This window comes from Scyliorhinus canicula, chromosome 6 (assembly GCF_902713615.1).
Source record: "Scyliorhinus canicula chromosome 6, sScyCan1.1, whole genome shotgun sequence".
NCBI classification, from domain to species: domain Eukaryota; kingdom Metazoa; phylum Chordata; class Chondrichthyes; order Carcharhiniformes; family Scyliorhinidae; genus Scyliorhinus; species Scyliorhinus canicula.
Genome location: NC_052151.1, coordinates 206328294 through 206355336, shown reverse-complemented (window position 1 = coordinate 206355336; position 27043 = coordinate 206328294). Strand labels below are relative to the sequence as shown.

The following is a 27043-nucleotide window of genomic DNA, read 5'->3' as shown; positions in this document are numbered from 1 at the left end:
AGGGATACCACTGGTGTCCCCGCTGACTATACCTGCGGGAAGTGCACCCAACTCCAGCTCCTCAGAGACCGTGTTAAGGTACTGGAGCTGGAGCTGGATGAACTTCGGATCATCCGGGAGGCAGAGGGGGTCATAGAGAAGAGTTACAGGGAGGTAGCCACACCAAAGGTACTGGACAAGAGTAGCTGGGTTACAGTCAGGGGAAAGAAAACTAACAGGCAGACAGTGCAGGGATCCCTCGTGGCCGTTCCCATTCAAAACAAGTATACCGTTTTGGATGCTGTTGGGGGGGATGACATACCGGGGGAAGGCCCCAGCGGCCAGGTCTCTGGCACTGAGTCTGGCTCTGGGGATCAGAAGGGAAAGGGGGGAGCATAGAAAAGCAATAGTAATAGGAGATTCAATGGTTAGGGGAATAGATAGGAGATTCTGTGGTCGCGAGCGAGACTCCCGAAAGGTATGTTGCCTCCTGGGTGCCAGGGCCAGGGATGTCTCTGATCGTGTCTTCAGGATCCTGAAGGGGGAGGGTGAGCAGCCAGAAGTCGTGGTGCACATTGGTACCAACGATGTAGGTAGGAAAAAGGGTGTGGAGGTAATAAACAAGTTTAGGGAGTTAGGCTGGAAGTTAAAGGCCAGGACAGACAGAGTTGTCATCTCTGGTTTGTTGCCGGTGCCACGTGATAGCGAGGCTAGGAATAGGGAGAGACTGCAGTTGAACACGTGGCTGCAAGAATGGTGTAGGAGGGAGGGCTTCAGGTATTTGGATAATTGGAGCGCATTCTGGGGAAGGTGGGACCTGTACAAGCAGGACGGGTTGCATCTGAACCAGAGGGGCACCAATATCCTGGGGGGGAGGTTTTCTAGTACTCTTCGGGAGGGTTTAAACTAATTTGGCAGGGGAATGGGAACCGGATCTGTAGTCCAGCAACTAAGGTCGACGATAGTCAGAACGCCAAAGCATGTAGTGATGCAGTGGGGAAGGTAACAATGACAAAGGAGAGTACTTGCAGGCAAGGAGAGGGGTTGAAGTGTGTATACTTTAATGCAAGAAGCATCAGGAATAAGGTGGGTGAACTTAAGGCATGGATCTGTACTTGGGACTACGATGTGGTGGCCATCACGGAAACTTGGATAGAAGAGGGGCAGAAATGGTTGTTGGAGGTCCCTGGTTATAGATGTTTCAACAAGATTAGGGAGGATGGTAAAAGAGGTGGGGGGGTGGCATTGTTAATTAGAGATAGTATAACAGCTGCAGAAAGGCAGTTCGAGGGGGATCTGCCGACTGAGGTAATATGGGTTGAAGTTAGAAATAGGAAAGGAGCAGTCACCTTGTTGGGAGTTTTCTATAGGCCCCCCAATAGCAGCAGAGATGTGGAGGAACAGATTGGGAAACAGATTTTGGAAAGGTGCAGAAGTCACAGGGTAGTAGTCATGGGCGACTTCAACTTCCCAAACATTGAGTGGAAACTCTTTAGATCAAATAGTTTGGATGGGGTAGTGTTTGTGCAGTGTGTCCAGGAAGCTTTTCTAACACAGTATGTAGATTGTCTGACCAGAGGGGAGGCCATATTGGATTTAGTACTTGGTAATGAACCAGGGCAGGTGATAGATTTGTTAGTGGGGGAGCATTTTGGAGGTAGTGACCACAATTCTGTGACTTTCACTTTAGTAATGGAGAGGGATAGGTGCGAGCAACAGGGCAAGGTTTATAATTGGGGGAAGGGTAAATACAATGCTGTCAGACAAGAATTGAAGTGCAGAAGTTGGGAACATAGGCTGTCAGGGAAGGACACAAGTGAAATGTGGAACTTGTTCAAGGAACAGGTACTGCGTGTCTTTGATATGTATGTCCCTGTCAGGCAGGGAAGAGATGGTCGAGTGAGGGAACCATGGTTGACAAGAGAGGTTGAATGTCTTGTTAAGAGGAAGAAGGAGACTTATGTAAGGCTGAAGAAACAAGGTTCAGACAGGGCGCTGGAGGGATACAAGCTAGCCAGGAGGGAACTGAAGAAAGGGATTAGGAGAGCTAAGAGAGGGCATGAAAAATCTTTGGCGGGTAGGATCAAGGAAAACCCCAAGGCCTTTTACACATACGTGAGAAATATGAGAATGACTAGAGCAAGGGTAGGTCCAATTAAGGACAGTAGCGGGAGATTGTGTATTGAGTCTGAAGAGATAGGAGAGGTCTTGAACAAGTATTTTTCTTCAGTATTTACAAACGAGAGGGGCCATATTGTTGGAGAGGACAGCGTGAAGCAGACTGATAAGCTTGAGGAGATACTTGTCAGGAAGAAAGATGTGTGGCGCGTTTTGAAATACTTGAGGATAGACAAGTCCCCCGGGCCTGACGGGATATATCCAAGGATTCTATGGGAAGCAAGAAATGAAATTGCAGAGCCGTTGGCAATGATCTTTTCGTCCTCGCTGTCAGCAGGGGTTGTACCAGAGGATTGGAGAGTGGCGAATGTCGTGCCCGTGTTCAAAAAAGGGAATAGGGATAACCCTGGGAATTACAGGCCAGTTAGTCTTACTTCGGTGGTAGGCAAAGTAATGGAAAGGGTACTGAGGGATAGGATTTCTGAGCATCTGGAAAGGCATTGCTTGATTAGGGATAGTCAGCACGGATTTGTGAGGGGTAGGTCTTGCCTTACAAGTCTTATTGAATTCTTTGAGGAGGTGACCAAGCATGTGGATGAAGGCAAAGCAGTGGATGTAGTGTACATGGATTTTAGTAAGGCATTTGATAAGGTTCCCCATGGTAGGCTTATGCAGAAAGTAAGGAGGCATGGGATAGTGGGAAATTTGGCCAGTTGGATAACAAACTGGCTAACCGATAGAAGACAGAGAGTGGTGGTGGATGGCAAATATTCAGCCTGGAGCCCAGTTATCAGTGGCGTACCGCAGGGATCAGTTCTGGGTCCTCTGCTGTTTGTGATTTTCATTAACGACTTGGATGAGGGAGTTGAAGGGTGGGTCAGTAAATTTGCAGATGATACGAAGATTGGTGGAGTTGTGGATAGTGAGGAGGGCTGTTGTCGGCTTCAAAGAGACATAGATAGAATGCAGAGCTGGGCTGAGAAGTGGCAGATGGAGTTTAACCCTGACAAGTGTGAGGTTGTCCATTTTGGAAGGACAAATCTGAATGCGGAATACAGGGTTAATGGTAGGGTTTTTGGCAATGTGGAGGAGCAGAGAGATCTTGGGGTCTATGTTCATAGTTCTTTGAAAGTTGCCACTCAAGTGGATAGAGCTGTGAAGAAGGCCTATGGTGTGCTAGCGTTCATTAGCAGAGGGATTGAATTTAAGAGCCGTGAGGTGATGATGCAGCTGTACAAAACCTTGGTCAGGCCACATTTGGAGTACTGTGTGCAGTTCTGGTCACCTCATTTTAGGAAGGATGTGGAAGCTTTGGAAAAGGTGCAAAGGAGATTTACCAGGATGTTGCCTGGAATGGAGAGTAGGTCAGACGAGGAAAGGTTGAGGGTGCTAGGCCTTTTCTCATTAGAACGGAGAAGGATGAGGGGCGACTTGATAGTGGTTTATAAGATGATCAGGGGAATAGATAGAGTAGACAGTCAGAGACTTTTTCCCCGGGTGGAACACACCATTACAAGGGGACATAAATTTAAGATAAATGGTGGAAGATATAGAGGGGATGTCAGAGGTAGGTTCTTTACCCAGAGAGTAGTGGGGGCATGGAATGCACTGCCTGTGGTAGTAGTTGAGGCGGAAAAGTTAGGGACCTTCAAGCGGCTATTGGATAGGTACTTGGATTAGGGTAGAATAATGGAGTGTAGGTTAACTTCTTAAGGGCAGCACGGTAGCATTGTGGAAAGCACAATTGCTTCACAGCTCCAGGGTCCCAAGTTCGATTTCGACTTGGGTCACTGTCTGTGTGGAGTCTGCACATCCTCCCCGTGACTGCGTGGGTTTCCTCCGGGTACTCCGGTTTCCTCCCACAGTCCAAAGATGTGCAGGTTGGGTGGATTGGCCATGAAAAATTGTCCAAAATTCTATGATTAACCTAGGACAAAAGTTCGGCGCAACATCGTGGGCCGAAGGGCCTGTTCTGTGCTGTATTTCTCTATCTATCTATCTATCTATCTCTTGATCAATAAGGGGATCAGAGGTTATGGGGAAAAGGCAGGAGAATGGGGATGAGAAAAGTATCAGCCATGATTGAATGGCGGAGCAGACTCGATGGGCCAAGTGGCCTAATTCTGCTCCTGTGTCTTATAGTCTATCCTTCTCCTACTCCTCTCTACTGTCATCCAGCTGGGTTGAAAATGTGTTGACGGTTCCCAGTTCAATTGCTATCTATTAAATTGCATCCAGAGACTCTCCGACATTGGTTTCTCCTCCAACTCCCAGACCATTATCTCTGGAATGCTTTCTCCTCCAACTCCCAGACCATTATCTCTGGAATGCTTTCTCCTCCAACTCCCAGACCATTATCTCTGGAGTGCTTTGCTGATTCATTGTTGGCTCCTTTCTATTTCACATCAACATGCTGCTGTCTGACAATGTGGTATCAGGTTCAACATGTCAGCTGATGATGCCCAGTGCCAACTCATCACTCTTCTGAAACTCTGCTTCCTGTATCCCAAATACCACAAAGTTTATTTTTCACATCACTTGTGTTCACTGACCAACACTGGCTCACAGTCTAACAACAGCTCAATTAAAAATATTCTCAAGCCAGCTTTTCAAACCTCTTCATGGCTCCTCCCTTCATAACCACGTAACCCACAGCAACCCTGGACGCCAACACCATCTCTTTCCTCCACCTTTTCAGACCTCCACCGTCCCAAATCTGACATGTTGCGCATCTTTTTTTAATATAGAGTACCCAATCCATTTTTTCCGATTAAGGGGCAATTTAGCGTGTTCAATCCACCTGCCTTGCACATCTTTGGGCTGTGGAGGCGAAACCCACGCAAACACGAGGAGAATGTACAAATTCCACATGGACAGTGACCCAGAGCCAGGATAGGACTTCGGCGCCGTGAGTCTGCAGTGCTACCACTGTGCCACCGTGCTGCCCTACATATTGTGTATCTTGAGGATAATTTGGCCACAATTGGCTTCAGGTCCTGAGCTCTGGAATTAGTCTCTTTATTTTTGTCTCCTCCTCTTAGATTCTCCTTAAAAAGATTAACCATCTGATTTGTGATATACTCCATCTGTTGTATTGGTGTGTTTGTTTTCCCACTGATTTTGTTTTTGTTTTTCTACATTAAAGGTGCTAAACAAATGCAGTTGTTGAATATTCTCCACTATGTACATGTGCCTGGCTCAGTGTGTGTGTTCCCATACCAGTACACCTAATCAAACTCAGCCCGTCTACTCTCCTATCGCCACTGTAGAAATGTCAAAGTGATAACCAAGTTTGAGAAAATGTTAAATTCAATTATCTGTTGTCTCAGTCACGGTCATTGTTAAAATAATTATACAACTTGTATTTCCAGTGTCTCCGATTTAAAACAAATCCCAAACCACAATATATTTCTCCCACGTGTCTCCAAATTAACACTAAATATACCGTTTCTTTGCAGCACGGTTCTTTGCAGCAAGGCTCTACAATCCAGATCCCGCCGTCCCACTGACCTTGTTCAGATCATGCATTGTTCTTAATATCGCATTACATTCCAAGGTGCAACGGCCACTTGAAACTGAGACACACTACAACGGCTCAAGGCCAAAAGTTTGATTGAAGAGATTGAATCCATAGAATCCCTGCAGTGCAGGAGGCTATTGAGGCCACTGAGCGTGCACCAATCCTCTGAAACAACACTCTACCTCGGCCCACTCCCCACCTTATCCCCGTCTCCCTACATAACCTGCACCTCTTTGGACACTAAGGGGCAAGTTTTTAGCATGGACAATCCACCAAACCTGCACACCTTTGGACTGTGGGAGGAAACCTGATCACCCAAACAAAACCCACGCAGGCATGGGGAGAACGTGCAAATTCCACACAGACAATGACATCGGCCAGATTTGAATCCAGGCCCTGGCGCTGTGGCGCAGCAGTGCTAACCACTGTGCCACCATTTAGAAATATGTTGACGAACAAGAGCAAGCTGGGAAGTTGGAAAGACTTGGGAAGTGAACTCCAAAACAGAGCCCATGCAGCAAATGGAGGGAAATAAATAATGCAAAGGAGAATTGGATATAACAGCACAGGCATTTCAGGATGCTGCAAGACTGGAAGTTAGAGAGACAGGGATAGAGGAAGGAATGAACAAATAAAGAATTTGAAGAGTGGCATTTTAAATATTTGCAGCTATGCAGGATAGGACTGTGATACAGGTAAAAAATGATAAGGCTGAAAGGAAAGAGGAAAGGAAAATTGGTGGCACGTGCTGTGATCTCACTGGCTCCATCCTCCCCGGGCTACACACTGCCTGATTCTCTGGCTCATTGTTCAGATGTGGAGATGCCGGCGTTGGACTTGGGTAGGCACAGTGAGAAGTCTTACAATACCAGGTAAGGGTCCAACAGGTGTGTTTCGAATCACTAGCTTTCGGAACGCAAGTCATTCACCCAATGAAGGCGCTGCACTCCAAAAGCTCGTGATTCGAAACATCGCTGTTGGGACTTCAACCTCATACGACTCATTTCCTCAGGTTACACACTGCCTGATCTCACTGGCTCCATCCTTCCCGGGTTACACACTGTCTGATCTCACTGACTCCATCCTCTCCGGGTTACACACTGTCTGATCTCACTGGCTCCATCCTCCCGGGTTACACACTGTCCAATCCCACTGGCTCCATCCACACTGTCTGATCTCACTGGCTCCATCCTCCCAGGGTTACACTGCCTGAATCTCTGGCTCATTGTTCAGATGTGGAGATGCCGGCATTGGACTGGGGTAGGCACAGTATAAAGTCTTACAACAACAGGAAAAGGTCCAACAGGATTGTTTCGAATCACTAGCTTTCGGAACGCAGGCCATTCACCCGTTGAAGGAGCTGCGCTTTGAAAGCTAGTGATTCAAAACAAACCTGTTGGACTACAACCTGGTGTCTTAAGACTCATTTCCTCAGGTTACAGACTGTGGGATCTCACTGGCTCTAACCCTCCCGGGTTACACACTGTCTGATCTCACTGGGTCCATCCATCCCGGGTTACACACTGTCTGATCTCACTGACTCCATCCTCCCCGGGTTACACACTGTCTGATCTCTGGCTCTATCCTCCCTGGGTTACACACTGTCTGATCTCACTGGCTCCATCCTCCCCGAGTTACACACTGTCTGATCTCACTAGCCCCGTCCTCCCCGGGTTACACAGTCTGATCTCACTGGGTCCATCCAACCCGGGTTACACACTGTCTGATCTCACTGACTCCATCCTCCCCGGGTTACACACTGTCTGATCTCACTGGCTCCATCCTCCCCGGGTTACACACTGTCTGATCTCACTGGCTCCATCCTCCCCGGGTTACACACGGTCTGATCTCACTGGCTCCATCCTCCCCGGGTTACACACTGTCTGATCTCACTGGCTCCATCCTCCCCGGGTTACACACGGTCTGATCTCACTGGCTCCATCCTCCCCGAGTTACACTGTCTGATCTCACTAGCTCCATCCTCCCCGAGTTACACACTGTCTGTCTCACTAGCCCCGTCCTCCTCGGGTTACACACTGTCTGATCGGACTGGCTCCATCCTCCTGGGATTTGATTTCCCCATTTTCACGGGTGAAGCCGAAAGTCGCCATTTTGTTTTCAAAGTGTTACCCCCTCACCCGTCCATTAGCTGTACAACTACTAATACTCCATATTAACACTATGTCCACGTTTTAAAGTCTCGATATTTTCTAAATGCTGAATGATAAATCTGTTTTTCTTACAGTTGCTCACCAAGTTCAGCCCTGGCACCAGGCAATACCGGTAACAGTACTGCGCCTGCACAGAGTTGAATTGAGCGAATCCGCGCTGCTGCTGTTGCTGCACTCCCTTTGCTGAGATTGGGGGCACGAACTTTGGGTCGGCGTTCGTTTCCCTGCCGCGAGCGAAATCGATTTAACGGTCCAACTGACTTAACGGCCTTACTGCGTCTGCGTCAGTGGGCGGATCACGTGATGGGGTCAACGTCAGTGGGCGGGATCTTGTCTTTTTCTTGCGGAATGGTGGAATCTGCTGTCAGTCAACTCTTTGCAGCAACCACTGCTTTTCGAATTTTTTCCACGGGATTCAATGCACTAAATGTTGATCAGATCCCTCAGCTTCTGTGCAGAGATAACGATTCCAGGAGGGGAATTTTTTTTTTAAAGTATTTTTATTCAGGTGTTGCAGAATTTTTCATAAAAGAACAGTAATAACAATTATAACAAAACTAACTAGAGTGAATATTAACATAGTGTAAAAAGAGAATATAGAATAACAATTAAATAGGCATTACCCCACGCGACCCAGTAGGGAGGGGAGGTTTAATCATAAATAGAAACTTTGATCAGAAATGGAGAGGATGGAGGCAGTGAGATCACAATTTGTGTGATCAGAAGTGGGACGGAACGTGGTGCAGTGGTTAGCGCTGCTGCCTCTGACGCCGGGACTTGGGTTCAATCCCGTCTCTGGGTCGCTGCCCATGTGGGCCCCCACATCACAAATATGTGCAGGCTAGGTGGATTGGCACCGGTAAAATTGACCATTAATTGGAAAAAGATATATAAATAAGTGGGTACTCTAAATTTATTGAACACAAGAAATGGGAAAGTGAGAGATGTCAAGAGTGTTAAACATGATGTGGCGATGCCGGCGTTGGACTGGGGTGAGCACAGTAAGAAGTCTTACAACACCAAGTTAAAGTCCAACAGGTTTGTTTCAAACACAAGCTTTCGGAGCACTGCTCCTTCACCTGATGAAGGAGCAGTGCTCCGAAAGCTCGTGTTTGAAACAAAGCTGTTGGACTTTAACCTGCTGTTGTAAGACTTCTAAGAGTGTTAAAGCAAGTCAAGAGGCTGATAAAGATGAGAGGAGACACACCCAGGGTCAAAAGAATGATATTCTGTTGTTTATGTTAAAAACAATAATGCAAAATTAAACACCAGACAATAATTATCACAGATATAATTTAATCAACTGGCAATTTGAGAAATAAACAATTTTACCTCAATGACATTTCATATATTTTGGATTTGTGGATTCATTTACTGCAGGAAAACTGGGACGGGATTCTCCAATCCTCCTTGCCATAAATGCGCCCAGCGTGGATAGGATAGCCGTTCACACCGGAAATCCGGCGACAAGTCGCTTCAGCGATTCTCCACGGACCCGCCAGTTGCGCGGGTGCGGTCGACGCATGTGATCACACCCGGCATGACATCGCGATTCTGGCTGTGGGGGCCATCCTGGTCGGGGGGGCCGGGGGGGATCCAACTCCGGCCTAGGCCTCCATGGTGACCAGTCCCACAATCGGGGGCTGCCGATCGGCGGGCACACTCATTCCGGGGGGGGGGGGGGTGATGGGCGGGTGTGGCCTATCTTCCTTCGTGCCAAGCCCTTGTAGGGCTGCACCCTGTTGCACGGGGGTCAGCGCGGCAGGAGCCATCGCGCACATGCACGGACCCGTGCCAGTCGTGCAGGGCAGCCTTTCAGCGCCGGAGGTGCAGTGCACCGTGCTAGCCCCCTGAACAGGAGTGAATTACTGGGCCAGAAGGCCAGTGACGCCGATGTACGCCACTCCGGTGTTCACACCATTGTCAACACTTGGCGTTACATTAAATGTTAACGCCATCTCAATGTAATTTATTTGTAGGATCAGGATAGGATAGTTGTTCTATTACTGGACTAGAAATCCAGAGACAGGAGAACTTGAGTTCAGATGGTAATTTTAGAAATTGAATGATAAAAAAAATCATATAAGTTTTGTTAATCTGCCTGGTGTTGATATACAAACAAGTTCACCAATGATGCATGAAGAAACCTGTGATCCAAACAGGATCTTACACATATTTAACGCCAGTTTGTCACCGATACGTTTGACTCTTTTTTTCTTACTTGCCTCTATTTTGCGGGATAATTTGTGACTTCAGAGGTTGGTCGCCCCTATTTCTTTTCCCAGACTCAGGTAAGGGTGTTCATGCTCAGGGTTATGAGTCTTGGCCAGTGCCAGAACCAGTGGATTTCCAGAGTTTCTGGTGGAGGTTGATGACTTCTTACAGACAGAAAACCCTTTGGAAAGACAACTTGTATACTGAAGCACCTGTGAAGAAGGCAGTTAGAAGCCAAATCATTTTCCCCCTTCTTGGTGCTGTTAGAAGTTAAAAATGGACGACAGAAGACTAAGTGACCCGGCTAATGCTGAACTACGGTGATAAACAGAGCTGATTATACATTATTCATCGTGTAGGTGCCTTTCAATTGTGTTATTTGTATTACTGGGCCACTTGGTTATATCTCTTCGATTTACTGATTATTTGAATTTATTGTCGTTGATTTTTTTTCTTCCACTTTTGAAAGGTTGATATACTCAGCAGCTGGTGGCAATCCTAACTGATATCACTGAGGTGAACACGCATTGGAACAGTGTGATATGGGTGGTACAGTGGTTAGCACTGCTGCCTCCCAGCACCAGGGGCCCAAATTTGATTCCAACCATGGATAACTTTGTGGAGTTTGCTCCTTCTCCTCATGTCTGTGTAAGTTTCTTCCTGGTGCTCTGGATTTGTCCCACAGTCCAAAGATGTGCAGGTTAGGTGGATTCGTCATGGTAAATTGCCCCTTGGTATCCAAAGGTGTAGGTGAGGTAATGGGGAGAGGCAAGGGAGTCGGCCTAGGTGGGGAGCTTTTTCTGAGTATCGTTGCAGACTCAGTGAGTCAAATGGCCTCCTGCACTGTAGGGATTCTGCATTGTAGGGACTCTACGATTCTCTGTTGTAAGACAGTCAGTCAGCAACATCAGGCACCAATCACTTTTAGACATAGGGAAAACCCAGACCATTCCTTATTGAGGAGGTCAGGTGAAATGTTTAAACATGCGAGGACTTACCAGTGAGAGTCAAAATTTTGGACCCAGGTGGAAAAGACTGGTTAGAGTAAGGGCTGAAAACATCCCCCTTCAAGGTTAAGATTTGGAATTAATGTTTGGTGTTTTTAATTTTGGAAGTCACATTTTCTGAAGTGGATTGGACTGGGACAATGTTTGTGTGATGCACTAACATAGGGAAATAACATATGTTTTGCGGATTTGCATTTAAAAAGGGAGGATTTGCATTTAAAAAGGAGTGGGTAATGTAGTGCAGTTTGACATAAAGTAAAGTGTACGAATGGATGATCTACAATTGAGGAAGTGTAAGTGAGCTGCTGACAGATCCTTGACATGGTGACTCTCTCAACTCAGTGCACTATAGTACACTGTCTCTCAAACTCTTGACAGTGCTTTGGTGTACAGCATAAGTGAGTTCAGTGCCTTTGCTTTTCAGTGATGCAGGAGGGAAATGGCTATTTGTCTCAGTTATCACTCTGTCATGAGTTGCAAATTCATCCTTTCATGGTTGGTATGTTTTTAGAGCTGGATGTCTTCCATTTTTGTACTTTTGGGTCTGAAAACCTATTTGAGCAATTGCAAAGTTTAATCTTTTCTGTTTCCTCATTGATTTCAGTTATAGTTGTAATTGGCATCTCTACCAGGTGGAGCTGAATCACTTTTGACTGGTCTTTACTTAAGAAATCAATGGCATTCTCCCCATCTTTGCAGGCTTTTATATTGGCTAGCAAATACATGGTGTAAGCCTCAATCTCTAACATTCAATTTTGGCCACCCCTGATTTCTGTCTCATGAAGATTTGAAACAATGTTTTGTGGTCTGTGATTATGCAAAACTTTGAAGTCTACAGATCGTGATGGGAATATCTGACTCTCCCACTATACAAGCATTTCTTATTCTGCTTGAGAGTATCTTGTTTCCCTGTCTGAAAATTATCTGTTTGCATTAACAATTTGTTGTTTTGATAAAGCATGGTACAAAGATCAACAGACTGGCATTCACTCTCACTTCTGCGAAAACTATCAGGTCAAAATAAGATTATCTGTGCATTGGTTAGGGATTTCTAAAGCTTACTAACACGTAGGTTTGTGTTCCATGTAATCTCCTGCTGACATCTTGCTGACAAAGTTGTCAGAACAGAGCAGAAATTATGCATTTTCTGGTATGAATCAAGAGGTGTGAGACGTCAAACTTTGGGAGAGTTTCACTTATTTGGCATTCATGGGTTGAACATTCAGGGTTGCACTTACCTTCTTGGAATCAGAAGATAGAACTGTCTCGCTGAAGCTAGGATCATAGAAACTGATTTCAGCGAATGAGGAATTGTGCGTGCCCTTATTTAGATGTAAATTGTGTGCTGGGAACCAGTCGAGTACTGTTTGCAATTGACTATCATGTTATTGATATGTTATGTCACCTTATTATAGGAAGGATGTAGAAGCATTGGAAAGGGTGTGATGCACGATCAATGACTACTAAGGTGAGGTTGTAGTCCAAGGCTTTAATAGGCTAGATGTTTCCCCCAGCAGCTCAGGTACAGAAAGGAAGCTGCTGGGGCGGCAAGGGCTCTTATACCCCGCCTTGCAGGGTGGAGCTACCAAACAGGCTCGACCAATGGAAAGCATACATTATCTACCAATGGTGTTCCAGCATTACGAGGTACCGTAATACCTCTACACAGACTACCAGGGGTGCAAAGGTGATTTAACAGGATGTTGCCTGGTTAGCAGGATAGGTCTTATGAGGAAAGGTTGAGGGAGCTAGGGCTTTTCTCTTTGGAGCAGAGGAGAATGAGAGGCGACTTAATAGAGGTTTATAAGGTGATGAGGGGGATAGATAGAGTGGACATTCAGAGACTATTTCCTAGGGTCGATATAGCTGTTACAAGGGGGCATAACTATAAGATTCAGTGTGGGAGATATAGGAGGGATGTCCGAGGTAGGTTCTTTACTCAGAGAGTGGTTAGGGTGTGGAATGGACTGCCTGCTGTGATAGTGGAGTTGGACACTTTAGGAACTTTCAAGCGGTTATTGGATTGGCACTTGGAGCACACCAGAATGACAGGGAGTGGGATAGCTTGACCTTGGTTTCGGACAATGCTTGGCACTACATCGAGGGCCGAAGGGCCTGTTCTGTGCTGTACTGTTCTATGTTCTATGTTTGGATTGTGTATTGTCAGAGGCAATAAGATCATCTGATATATTCTTGATACCATTTACAGCACTTGAGGACTTCTACCGCAGCAGACTGGAATATATCTGATGTTGTATTTACTCTGAAGATTAGTGATTTGCATCATCTCATGCCTACATATGCAATGAAAGTAGTGCTGTATCTTAACTCATCTAATTTGAACAGGAGGTATTTGACACCTGAAACAATGGGCTGAAAGTAAAACCAACGAATTCCACTTCCGTTAGTGACCCACATGCAGGAGAAGTATACAAGCAAAGATATTCCCAGTGATGGGCGCTTATTCAACAGAACAGGATATCCCTCAAAATGCAAAATATTGATTTATTGGAGATCATTCAAGTTACAAAGAAATGTTTTTATTTGTAACAACGATTTAAATAGACACAGAATTCTTCTGGATATTTTGATGTCACGAGTTGCATGATAATCATCACAGAGTAAAATCAGACTCCAGTCCAGGCACGGGTTACACATCATCACCCATTTCAATCAATTACCAGCAACACAAATGACTGCAAGAATGGTATAGAATATTTTTAGTATGTTTTAAATTGCCAGATGCATTTTTTGGCAAATGATTTGATCCCTTGTGCTACAGAAAATCTCTTTGAATAACCTCTGGAGTTATTTTTTTCCAAGAAACATTAACTTTTATCGTGAAGGTTCTCCATGAGAACTCTTGCAAAATTTGTTATATGATTTGATATTTTTACATTTTGAACAAAGAGATTGAACAAAGTTCAGTTAATTCTCATTGCTGAATTGTTATCTAGTTCTGAGATTCAATTGGAGAGCAAGAAATATTGGATAATTCTGGCCAAAAATAGGAACTAATGTGAATTGGAAGCTATATTTATCAACAATGGAAATGTTCCATTCAACACCATCAGGCTCCTGTCTAGGTTTCATGTTGATTCTGCTGCTTAATCTGCTGTAGTTATTTGACAACTAATTTCCAAATGTTAGATTATCTCTCGTAGGGCTCTTCTAATATAAACACCAACATGGCTGCCATATTAAATGATCACATTAGATTACAAAGGTTTAATTGTCCACCTTAGTCATTCTAAAATGTTATTTTGTTTCTTTTTAATTTGAGCAGTCTGGAATTAAATGTCAAATTTTAGAATTTCCCCATCAAGGTCGTCAGACAACGTTTTGAGATGTTTCAGTCCTCCTGGGGTGTGTCGATTCACAAACTGATTTCAGAATGCCAATGTGTGGCAATATTCTCTGTCAACGACAATGTTTAGCTAATGCAGCTCATCAAACTAATTCCCCAGAAACTAAACATCTGTCTAACACATTCTTAAATATATTCAGTAATAAAGCATTTCTAAACCTCTGGGATAGAAAATGAGAACCATTTCTAATCCTTTGAATTTTTTTTTATGAATTCAAACAGAGGGATTAATCTGGTTCCATGTGTGAGATTCAGCTGTGTATTTCGTTCAATTACTTAAAGTGACACAAAACCCTGAAATGTAAAATCGGAGCACAATCAGTGAAAGACGCCATGTGATCCTGATGAATCCTGAAATATTGTTCAATTCTCCTGAGAAATTTGATGAAAGTGGCCACATTGACCAGTGATGTGGAGATGCGGGTGTTGGACTGGGGTGAGCACAGTAAGAAGTCCTACAACACCAGGTTAAAGTGCAACAGATTTGTTTCAAACACGAGCTTTCGGAGCACTGCTCCTTCCTCAGGTGAGGAAGGAGCAGTGCTCCGAATGCTCGTGTTTGAAACACACCTGTTGGACTTTAACCTGGTGTTGTAAGACTGCTTACTCTACATTAACCAGTATTATAGACAGAAAATTCTGGAAACACTCAGCGGATGAGGCCACATCTCCCCTTTTGTTTGTTCAGACCCATTGATGGACTGAGCGAATGTTCAGACCCATTGATGGACTGAGCGAATGTTCAGACCCATTGATGGACTAAGTGAACGTTCAGACCCATTGATGGGCTGAGAGAATGTTCAGACCCATTGATGGACTGAGCGAATGTTCAGACCCATTGATGGACTGAGCTAATATCAGTTCAGGCAATCAAACCCTTTAATTCCATTTACTCACATTTGTTTCCACGCACCTTTTTTTCACACATATCTGAATACTGAGGTTGAAAGTAACAATTATTTATAAATCAGCGGTGCTATATATTAATCTAAGTAAACATGTGATCTGGGGCCGAGCATGGTCCGGAGATGCTGTTAATGAAGTCACGGTCATTTATCATACTCAAGCTCCATTTATTAAAGATTCCTTTGACAAAGTCCCTCATGGCATCCTCGTACAGAAGGTGAAGTCACACATATCAGAGGTGAGCTGGGACAAAGGATACAGAATTGGCTCGGTCATAGACGACAGTGTAGCACTGGAAGGGTGCTTTTCTGAATGGAGGGATGTGACTAGTGGTGTTCTGCAGGGATCAGTGGTGGGACCTTTGTTGTTTTTAGTATATATAAATGATTTGGAGTAAAATGTAACTGGTCTGATTAGTACGTTTGTGGATAACAGAAAGGTTGGTGGAATTGTGGATGGCGATGAGGACTGTCAGAGGATACAGCCGATTACACATTAGTTGTAGACGTGAAGGAGCAATGGCAAATGAAGTTTAATCTGGACAAATGTGAGGCAATGCATTCTGGAAGATCTAATACAGGTGGGAAATATACAGTCAATGGCACAACCATTAAGGCTAGTGACAGGCAGAGGGATCTGGTGTACAGGTCCACAGGTCACTGAAAAGAACAAACATGTGGAGAAGGTAACCAAGGATCCATACGGCAAGCTTGTCTTCACAGGCTGGGGCATTGAGTACAAAATTTGGCAAGTCATGCTACAGTTGTATAGAACTTTAGTTAGGCCACATTTGGAATATATGTCTGTGACCTACATGAGCTGCCGCCAAGTAAGCCTCTCTCGTGTCATGCAGAGCCATGGCGGCCGATCTGGAAGGGCAGGATCTCCCTCAGTGCCACAGTGCCAGCTCTGCAGTTATTATGCTTCTTCACTCTGCCTGTGGCAAGAATGCTCTCCCACCGGGTTGCTTCGAAAAACAACTGTTTTTGAGGAGTTGTCCCTCCAGTGCGCTGTCTGTCAGGTAGGTGCTGGCTTTTTCTGAGGAGCAGTCAACACAATATGTAAGGCAGGAACTAGTACCTAGCCTGCTGCACATCCACCATTTCACAGTGCGTCAGGGGCCATCCCGACCAAGAATTGGATGGAACCATACAGGTTTCAAGCAAACTTTTACCATGAATGGAAACACTGGAATCTCATAGCAGAAATATTTAACATTTCAACTACATTGATAACACAATTCCTCTAATACCTCATGCACTGCAGGTGATCAACAATTGTCATTCCTTTAGTACACTTAACATGTAACCCCATGTTCCATTCATCTTGATAAATAAATCTATGTATTCCTCCGATATCTTATGTATTTATTTCTGGACCATGTTCAATTTGCATGTCAATCTTAAGGCACTCTACAGGAAATCTTCGAGGTTCCTTCAGTAGTACCTTTCAAAACCTGGAGTTCGGCTATCGACCAGGTCTATGGCAGCAGATGGATGTGAATGCATCCACGTGCACGTTCCCTTCCAAGGCACACACCATGCTTACTTAGAAATATGGGGCTGTTGTGTCATCGCCATTGAGTTTAGTTTCTGCAGCACACTTCATAAAACACACTGCGTGGAACTTCCACACAGGAAAAACAATTCCAGAGGAAGCTCACTGCCCTCTTCTCAGAGTATTTAGGGATGTGCAATGAATAAAAACCTTGTCAGCGACAATCACATTCGCATAGAAATAACCTGCTCATTGACGCACATATTTGGTTCAGTCAAGGTCACTCGACTCCTGACCTCATTATGGTGTTGGTTCAAACAAGGACAACACTGCTCAACTGCAGAGGTGAGGCATGAGTGACTGCCCTTGACATCAAGGCAGAATTTGATCGAGTGTGGCATTAACCCGATAAACTGGAGCCAATGGGAATCAGGTGGAAAACTCACCACCGGTTGTAGTCATATCAAGGACAAGGGAAGATGCTTGTGGTTGTTGGAAGTCAGTCATCTCACATTCCAAGCCATAACTGCAGGGTTTCCTGAGGGTATTGTCCAAGGTCTAACAATCTTCAACTTCGTGATCAACTACATTCCTTCCAACAGGAAGTCTGATGTAGGGATGTTCATTGATGGTTGCACACTATTCAGAACTATTTACGACTCCACAGACATTGAAGCAGTTCATGTGAAAATGCTGCAAGACCTGAGCACTATCCGAACTTGGGTTGAGCAGTCGCAAGTAAAATCCACGTCATACAAATGCCAGCCAATCACCATCTCCAATAACAGAGAATCAAACCAATGCCCAATGACAATCATGGCAGTCCCATCACTAAATCCCCCACTATCAACATCCTGGGGGTTGCCGTTGACCATAAACGGAACTGGACTCGCCATATAAATACTTTGGGTACAAGAGCAAGTCAGAGGCTCAGAATTATAAAGTGAATATCCCAGCTCCTGACTCCCAAAGCATGTCCACCACCTACAAGACGCATGTCATGACTGTAATAGCATTCTCCCCACTTTCATGAATGAACGCTTGACTCCAGTGCATAATAGCCACTCGATGGGCACCCACTTGCGCAAAAACGTCACTCCATATACTCCTTCAAATGCAGATGGTGGCAGCTGTCCGTCATATCTGCACTGACCCTCCAAAACAATACCCGACCAGGTTCATTCAACTGCCCTATCCCCGTAAACTCACCTCACCTGCACATCTTTAGAAACTGGCGGCAAATTATCATAACCAATCCATTTAACCTGCACATCTTTGGACTGTGGGAGGCAACACAAGGGCAAAAGCCAGGCAATACACAACGGGAATGTGTGAATTCGACACAGACAATCACCCATAGCTGGGTCCCTGGCGCTATGAGGCAACAATGCTACCATTCTGCTACCGTACCTCCCAGCGTGCCTCCACTACCAACGCAGCAGTATCTACAATTTGTACGATACACTGCAGGAACTCACCGATGCTCCTTTGTCAGCAGATTCCAAACCCACGACCACAACCATCTAGGAGAGCAAGGACCTGGCATTCTCACCACCTGGAAGTTTCCTTACAAATCACTCACGTACTTGGAAATATACTGTTTTTCCTTCATCTTCCCTAGGTGATAATCGTGGAATTCCCTTCCTAACAACACTCCGAGGGCACCTGCACCACATGGACTGCAGCGGCCAAGAAAGAAGCTCACCAACACCTCCTCACAGGCAATTAAGAATGGGAAACAAATGCTCGCGGAGCCAGTGATACCCACGTCCCCTAAAAACGAATTTTTAAAAAGACTCTAGCAGTTTCCCAACGAGGAATGTGGGGCTAAATGGTTGTAGGGGTATTGAGCCGTTCCTGAATCTAAGGGATTTTCGAAAATTAGACCTAGTGCATCCAATATCTCTGCAGTTATATATTTTTGAATCCAGGGGCTGAGGTCATTAGGGTGCCTATAATTTGTGGGATGTTAGCTCTTTACGTTTCTGAAATACATTTTCGCTGCAGATAGTTATGTTATTGATTGATTTCCCGACACAAAATATTTTTTCAACGGCTCTGTCATTTCCATAGTCCTCTTGAACGTTTCGTCTGCCCCTGATTCTACCAGGCCAATGTTTACATTAGCGACAACAAAAACAGAAAATACTGGACAAGTTCAGCAGGACTGACAGCATCTGTGCAGAGAGAGCGGAGCTCATTTTGACAAAGAGTCATCCAGACCTCTGTCGTTCAGCTGTTTTTCCAATACCAGGAACAATGAAGGTGAATTCAAAACCAAAATGCTGGAGAAAATAAACGATAACAACGTCTGCGAACAGCGAAACAGAAGACGTGATTCACATGGACGAATGCTGCAATTTCCAGTATTTTCTGAATTTACTTCGCATTTTCAGTATGTGCGGTGTTTCTTTTTTTAATTAGCAATGGTGCGTAATATTGAACAGGCGATTGGAATTTTGTTAATGTTTTAATAAAGGTTAAAAATAATCGGATTGCGTTGCATACACATCCTCACCTGAAGAAGGAGCCGTGCTCCGAAAGCTCGTATTTGAAACAAACCTGTTGGACTTTAACCTGGTGTTGTAAGACTTCTTACTGTGCTCACCCCAGTCCAACGCCGGCATCTCTACATCCTGAAAAAGAGGAGCACCGCAGAGGATGAATCCTACTTTTGACGACATCAGCGGAAATATGCAGGTATGTTTTTAAGGTTTCAAAGCATTCAGTGACATGAGTGGATAAATGGGCGAATAGGGGATCGAGTAATTGAGTGATAAAGTGCATGAGTGTATGGTCGAGTAGCTGAGAGAGTGGGTGCTGAGATGGGAATGGTAGCTGTATTAGCAGTGGGGCGAGGGGGGCCTCGGTTGGGGATGGACGGGGCATGGCATTGAGGTCGGGATGTGGATATGGATAAGCAGCGCAAAGTATGCCCAGAACTAGCGGGCACTGTTTTAAAATTACAGATCGTCCTTATAGGACAGAGATTAGGATGGTCTTTCTTTCAGGAGGTTGCTCAACTCTCTGCGTCAGAAGGCGGTGGAAGCGAGGTAAAATATGTTTAAGGTGAAGGTAGATAGATTCTTGTTGGGCAAGTGAATCATAGGATATCGGGTTTAGCCCGTGTGTGTGCAACTCAACAGAAACACATGGGCCGTGACTTTATTGAATGGCGGGACAGGCTCGAGGGGCCAAATGGCCACTTCTACTCCTATTTGGCACGCTCCCGTGTATATCGAGTTCAAAACAGATTTAACCAAATACGGAGACACCACAGCAGCTTCCTTAAAAGTGCTGTATAATGCCAGTATTTTCTTCGTTAAGGCGTCTTACAACACCAGGTTAAAGTCCAACAGATTTGTTTTGAATCACTAGCTTTGGGAGCGCAGCTTCTTCCTCAGGTGAATGGATAATCTTTATATTCTTCTACAATTATATTCAACATTATATTCTTCTACAGTTAATCGTATTTTTTCTCACATTTAGATTTGAGAGATTACGAGGAAAACAGGCTGCACAATTCGGTTGGATGGATGGAAATAAATTCCTTCCTGGACCTGTGTGTGTGCAACGCACCTGAGGCCGAGAGTGAAGGACAGTGAACAGCAGAGGCAAAGCCCATCAGTAAGAATGTGGGAGTTACACTAAGAACAGATATTATTAGAATTAGAATTAGAACAGTACAGCACAGAACAGGCCCTTCGGCCCTCGATGTTGTGCGGAGCAATGATCACCCTACTCAAGCCCACGTATCCACCCTACACCAGTAACCCAACAACCCCCATTAACCTTATTATTTATTTTTTTAGGACACTATGGGCAATTTAGCCTGGCCAATCCACCTAACCCGCACATCTTTGGACTGTGGGAGGAAACCGGAGCACCCGGAGGAAACCCACGCACACACGGGGAGGACGTGCAGACTCCGCACAGACAGTGACCCAGCCGGGAATCGAACCTGGGACCCTGGAGCTGTGAAGCATTTCAGCCAGTGGACGATTTTCTCAGCGGAGAGAAACAAGAGAACTGGGAGCAGAGAAACAAAGAAAAGTTGGTCTCCAACTCACTAAATATTGGTTAATATGAAAAATAAAAAATATAAAATTCACAACATAGAGGCCGTCAAATGCTTAATATTAGCCATTGCTGCTGTTAAGAACTTAAATGATTTTCTCGAGTGCTGTGCAACAATCCAGTCCCACTGCCTCCTTTGCTGCTTCATTCCACACACCCAGCATATATGTATTTACAAATAAAACACCACATTACTCATTTTACACCCGGGATCGGGTGGATCATCAGCCTCTGACAATGACAGGAAGATACTGAGATAATGGGAGTTCATACATTTCTGTTTTTACTTCAGGTTGTTATATTTGCTGCTTTTTACCTTTTACTGAACTTTTCAGATTTTAAAACGAGATTCCTGCTTTTATAAGATATTGTAAATTGGTCAGACCCATTAATATTTGAAACATTGCAGAATTTGCATTCGAGGTGAATTATTCAGATTGTAAAACATCAATGAACCGCTAGTTCTCTCTCTCTTCTGGGCAGTCTTTGTTCCGAGGAATTGGAAATTAATGAGTAAATGTAATATTGGACTTTTTAACTAGCGAGGAATACTTTGGTGTTAAATGTTAATATTTCAGGTTCCAAGTTTAAATTTCGGGTTATGAGGAGTAACGTGAGTGTATACTCACGTTTAGCGAGTTGGTCACACCGCAGGTGAAGGTTACTGAGGGAGATAGAAAATGGGTGACCAAAACAAAGAGCATGAGTAGGAAGGCAGTGCAGGTGTCCCCTGCGGTCATCTCCCTGCAAAACAGATATACCGCTTTGGATACTGTTGAGGAAGATGGCTCACCAGGGGAAGGCAGCAGCAGCCAGGTTCATGGCACCGTGGCTGGCTTTGCTGCACAGCAGGGCAGGAAGAAAAATGGCAGGGCTATAGTGATAGGGGACTCGATCGTAAGGGGAATAGACAGGCGGTTCTGTGGACGCAATCGAGACTCCAGGATGGTATGTTGCCTCCCTGGTGCAAGGGTCAAGGATGTCTGGGAGCGGCTGCAGGACATTCTGGGGGGGGGGGGGGGTGAACAGCCAGCTGTCGTGGTGCACATAGGCACCAACAATATTGGTAAAAAACGGGATGAGGTCCTACAAGCGGAATTCAGGGAGTTAGGAGTTAAACTAAAAAGTAGGACCTCAAAGGTAGTAATCTCAGGGTTGCTACCAGTGCCACGAGCTAGTCAGAGTAGGAATTTCAGGATAGATAGGATGAATGCGTGGCTTGAGAGATGGTGCAAGAGGGAGGGATTCAAATTCCTGGGGCATTGGGACCGGTTCTGGGGGAGGTGGGACCAGTACAAACCGGACGGTCTGCACTTGGGCCGGACTGGAACCGATGTCCTAGGGGGGGTGTTTTCTAGAGCTGTTGGGGAGGGTTTAACCTAATGTGGCAGGGGGATGGGAACCAATGCTGGATGTTGGAAGGTAGTAAAACAGGGACAGAAACAAAAGGAAGTAAGGGGAAAAGTGCAAGGCAGAGAAGACATAGTCAGAAATCCATAAGGGCGACAGTACAAGGTACAGTGACTGAGGGGAGCACAGTGAATAGGCCCAGTAATAACAAAAGGAATAAAACTGGAGATGTTAAGATTCAAAACAGAGGTAAAAAAACCAACATAAGTGTACTTTACCTGAATGCTCGTAGTATTCGGAATAAAGTAAATGAGTTGGTGGCACAAATCATCGTAAATGACTATGATTTAGTGGCCATTACTGAAACATGGTTAAAGGATGGTCACGACTGGGAGTTAAATATCCGAGGGTATCAAACTATTCGGAAGGACAGAGTGGATGGTAAGGGAGGTGGTGTTGCTCTGTTATTTAAGGATGACATCCGGGCAATAGTAAGGGATGACATCGGTGCTATGGAGGATAAGGTTGAATCCATTTGGGTGGAAATCAGGAATAGTAAGGCGAAAAAGTCACTGATAGGAGTAGTCTATCGGCCACCAAATAGTAACGAGATGGTGGGGCAGGCAATAAACAAAGAAATAACTGATGCATGTAGAAATGGTACAGCAGTTATCATGGGGGATTTTAATCTACATGTCGATTGGCTTAACCAGGTCGGTCAAGGCAACCGTGAGGAGGAGTTTATAGAATGTATCCGCGATAGTTTCCTAGAACAGTATGTAATGGAACCTACGAGGGAACAAGTGGTCCTAGATCTTGTCCTGTGTAATGAGACAGGATTGATTCATGATCTCATAGTTAGGGATCCTCTCGGAAGGAGCGATCACAATATGGTGGAATTTAAAATACAGATGGAGGGTGAGAAAGTAAAATCAAATACTAGTGTTTTGTGTTTAAACAAAGGAGATTACAAGGGGATGAGAGAAGAACTAGCTAAGGTAGACTGGGAGCTAAGACTTTATGGTGGAACAGTTGAGGAACAGTGGAGAACCTTCCAAGCGATTTTTCACAGTGCTCAGCAAAGGTTTATACCAACAAAAAGGAAGGACGGAAGAAAGAGGGAAAATCGACCGTGGATATCTAAGGAATTAAGGGAGAGTATCAAATTGAAGGAAAAAGCATATAAAGTGGCAAAGATTGCTGGGAGATTAGAGGACTGGGAAATCTTTAGGGGGCAACAGAAAGCTACTAAAAAAGCTATAAAGAAGAGTAAGATAGAGTTAGAATTCTATTAGTCTCTATGAGTTCCCCCCTCATTCTTCTGAACTCCAGCGAGAACAATCCTAACCTAGTCAATCTCTCCTGATACGACAGTCCCACCATCCCTGGAACAGTCTGGTCAGCCTTCACTGCACTTCCTCGAGAGCAAGAACATCCTTTATCAGAGAAGGAGACTAAAACTGCACACAATACTCTCAGTGTGGCCTCACCAAGACCCTGGACAATTGCAGCAATACATCCCTGTTTCTATACTCGAAACCACTCGCAATGAAAGCCAAAATGCCATTAGCCTTCTTCACTGCCTGCTGCATGCTGACCATCAGCAAATGGTGCACAAGGAAACCCAGGTCCCGCTGCACAATCCCCTCTCCCAATTTACAACCATTCAGGTAGTAATCTGCCTTTCTGTTATTGCTTCCAAAATGAATAACCTTACACTTATCCAAATTATACTGCATCTGCCATTGGTTTGCCCGCTCTCCCAACCTTGTTGTAGGATCCCTGCATCCTCGTCACAATTCACGCTCCCACCTAATTTGGTATCATCTGCAAACTTTGAATTGTTACAGTTAGTTCCCTCGTCCAAATCATTAATATATATTGTGAATAGCTGGGGCTCCAGCACCAATCCCTGTGGTACACCACTGATTGCCAATTTGAAAAGGACCCATTAATCCCTACTCTTTGTTTCCTCTCTGTCAACCAGTTTTCAATCCACCTCAATACATTTCCCCCAACCCCATGCGCTTTAATTTTGCACAATAATCTCTCATGCGGGATTTTGTCAAACACCTTAAAGTCCAAATATACCACGTCGACTGGCTCCCCCGTGTCCACTGTACTGGTTACCTCTTCAAAACCCTTCAGCTCGTTGAGTCTTCCCTGCCATGGAAAGGTTTTCGCTCATCTGGTAGATGATTGTGGTTTTCACTACCCTGTCTCTCCTCCAAAACCGATTACTCTGTTCTCTGGAAAACAGCAGTCAGCCTTGAATAAATTAAGTGACCGAGCCGCTAATGCTTTTGGATAAGGGGAGAGAATTCCACAGACTCTGTGCGAGACAAAACAAAACTAACGTAATCTTGATCTATGAAAGAAGATATTTTATTTTTACACGGTGTCGCTGAGTTCTTGACTCCCGCACACATGGAGATATCTTTCCAGTAACGGGACTATCGAATCCACCCAGCACCTGGTATGTTTCAATAAGATCGTCTCTCATTATTTTAAATTACAGTAGGCATACGCCCAAATTAATCAAATTTTCTTCCTGAAATAAGCCCTTCAACCGGGAAATGGCTCGATTTAACTGTCTCTGCACTGCTTCTAATGAATTAATATATTTTCTCTGGCAGAGTCCATAACTCTACACAGTGTTCCAGATATGGACACACGAAGGCGTAGGGCAGGGGCAGTAAAACATTTATATTGCAGATCTTCCTCAATAAACACCAACATTGGAAGTACAGATTCTGTAGTCATCAGATAATAGATAACATTGGAGGAGGCCGTGCATCCTGTCGTCTCTCTGCTGGCTTTCCTAAGCCTTCGTTCTTCGTTTCGGTGGATCCTTGTGTTCTCTTGACTAAAGAAGGGTGATTTGATCCAAGTTTCGATCTTGTCCAAATGTGTTGTTAGCTTAAACAAGGAGAAGCGATAGTAATTCTGCAAATCAAGAGAAATGTTCCATTGGCACTTTTCACATTGAGGTCAGCAGGGAATATAGGGAAAAATAGCAAAGCTGATCCTGGCGGATGAAATATAAAAAAGATGGAATTTTAGCAAATTTAAGAAACGCTATATTTACTTTTTTCTGGTGTCATGTGAGTTGGAATTCGCCATTTAAAACAACACCCAGATGGACTGGAACCCAGGGCCTCAGATTAAAATTCCGAAGCTCTACTAACTGTGTTACAGGGACACATGACAACATTCTCCATGGCTGTCTTCACCTAGAACATAGAACGATACAGCGCAGTACAGGCCCTTCGGCCCTCGATGTTGCACCGACATGGGAAGTCCAAAAACTAATGGCCATCTAACCTACACTATGCCATTATCATCCATATGCTTATCCAATAAACTTTTAAATGCCCACAATGTTGGCGAGTTCACTACTGTTGCAGGTAGGGAATTCCACGGCCTCACCACTCTTTGCGTAAAAAACCCACCTCTGACCTCTGTCCTATATCTATTACTCCTCAATTTAAGGCTATGTCCCCTTGTGCTAGCCACCTCCATCCGTGGGAGAAGGCTTTCACTGTCCACCCTATCTAACCCTCTGATCATTTTGTATGCCTCTATTAAGTCACCTCTTAACCTTCTTCTCTCTAACGAAAACAACCTCAAGTCCATCAGCCTTTGCTCATAAGATTTTCCCTCCATACCAGGCAACATCCTGGTAAATCTCCTCTGCACCCGCTCCAAAGCTTCCACGTCCTTCCTATAATGAGGCGACCAGAACTGTACGCAATACCCCAAATGCGGCCGTACTAGAGTTTTGTACAACTGCAACATGACCTCATGGCTCCGGAACTCAATCCCTCTACCAATAAAGGCCAACACACCATAGGCCTTCTTCAGAACCCTATCAACCTGGGTGGCACCTTTCAGGGATCTATGTACATGGACACCGAGATCCCTCTGCTCATCCACACTTCCAAGAATTTTACCATTAGCGAAATATTCCGCATTCCTGTTATTCTTTCCAAAGTGAATCACCTCACACTTCTCCACATTAAACTCCATTTGCCACCTCTCAGCCCAGCTCTGCAGCTTATCTATGTCCCTCTGTAACCTGCAACATCCTTCCGCACTGTCTACAACTCCACCGACTTTAGTGTCGTCTGCAAATTTACTCACCCATCCTTCTGCACCCTCCTCTAGGTCATTTATAAAAATGACAAACAGCAACGGCCCCAGAACAGATCCTTGTGGTACACCACTCGTAACTGAACTCCATTCTGAACATTTCCCATCAACCACCACTCTGTCTTCTTTCAACTAGCCAATTTCTGATCCACATCTCTAAATCACCCTCAATTCCCAGCCTCCGTATTTTCTGCAATAGCCGACCGTGGGGCTAAAGGTATGGCCCCTCTTTTATGTTCAATTTCCTTCTTTGGTAATTCCCCCTCTCCAGCGCATTTCTCTGACAGACAGAGCGGCAGCCTCCCTTTAGCTTCATTGCACAAATCTTCTAACTTGCACATACCACTCGCCCCTTACAAGTGACATATGATGTGACAACTGTTGTTAACCACGTATTTGAACTGGAATTTCTAAGTTTGAAGATTTCGTTTATTTGATGAGTTATTGGGGGGAGCTTCAAAGAGACAGATATGGATTTGGCAAGTAGGTAAAGGGCTGCATCTGTGTATATTGTGGAAGAGTGTGAACCCAATAAAACTCATTTGGTTAAGTTCTACATTGTGCGAATCACAAAATGTAAGTGAGTATACCGATCTGTCAGCCCAACGGCTTCATCAAAAAACCTCCATAATTCGCCGTAACATAAATCATTCAACATAAAATAACATTTCTGCCGATGCTGTAA

At 44.8% G+C, this 27043-nt stretch overlaps 1 protein-coding gene across 4 annotated transcripts in view; it reads right to left on the bottom strand.

Moving 5' to 3' along the window:
- Positions 1-8050, bottom strand: part of LOC119967827 (NACHT, LRR and PYD domains-containing protein 3-like) — a 90771-nt gene extending 82721 nt beyond the window's left edge. For 3 of the 4 annotated variants that reach the window (XM_038800852.1, XM_038800856.1, XM_038800854.1), the window contains exon 1: positions 7861-8050. The gene's annotated coding sequence lies outside the window, so the exon portion shown is untranslated. The remainder of the gene's footprint in view (positions 1-7860) is intronic. The other variant, XM_038800853.1, reaches the window with a different exon arrangement.
- Between the last annotated feature and the right edge of the window lie 18993 nt (positions 8051-27043).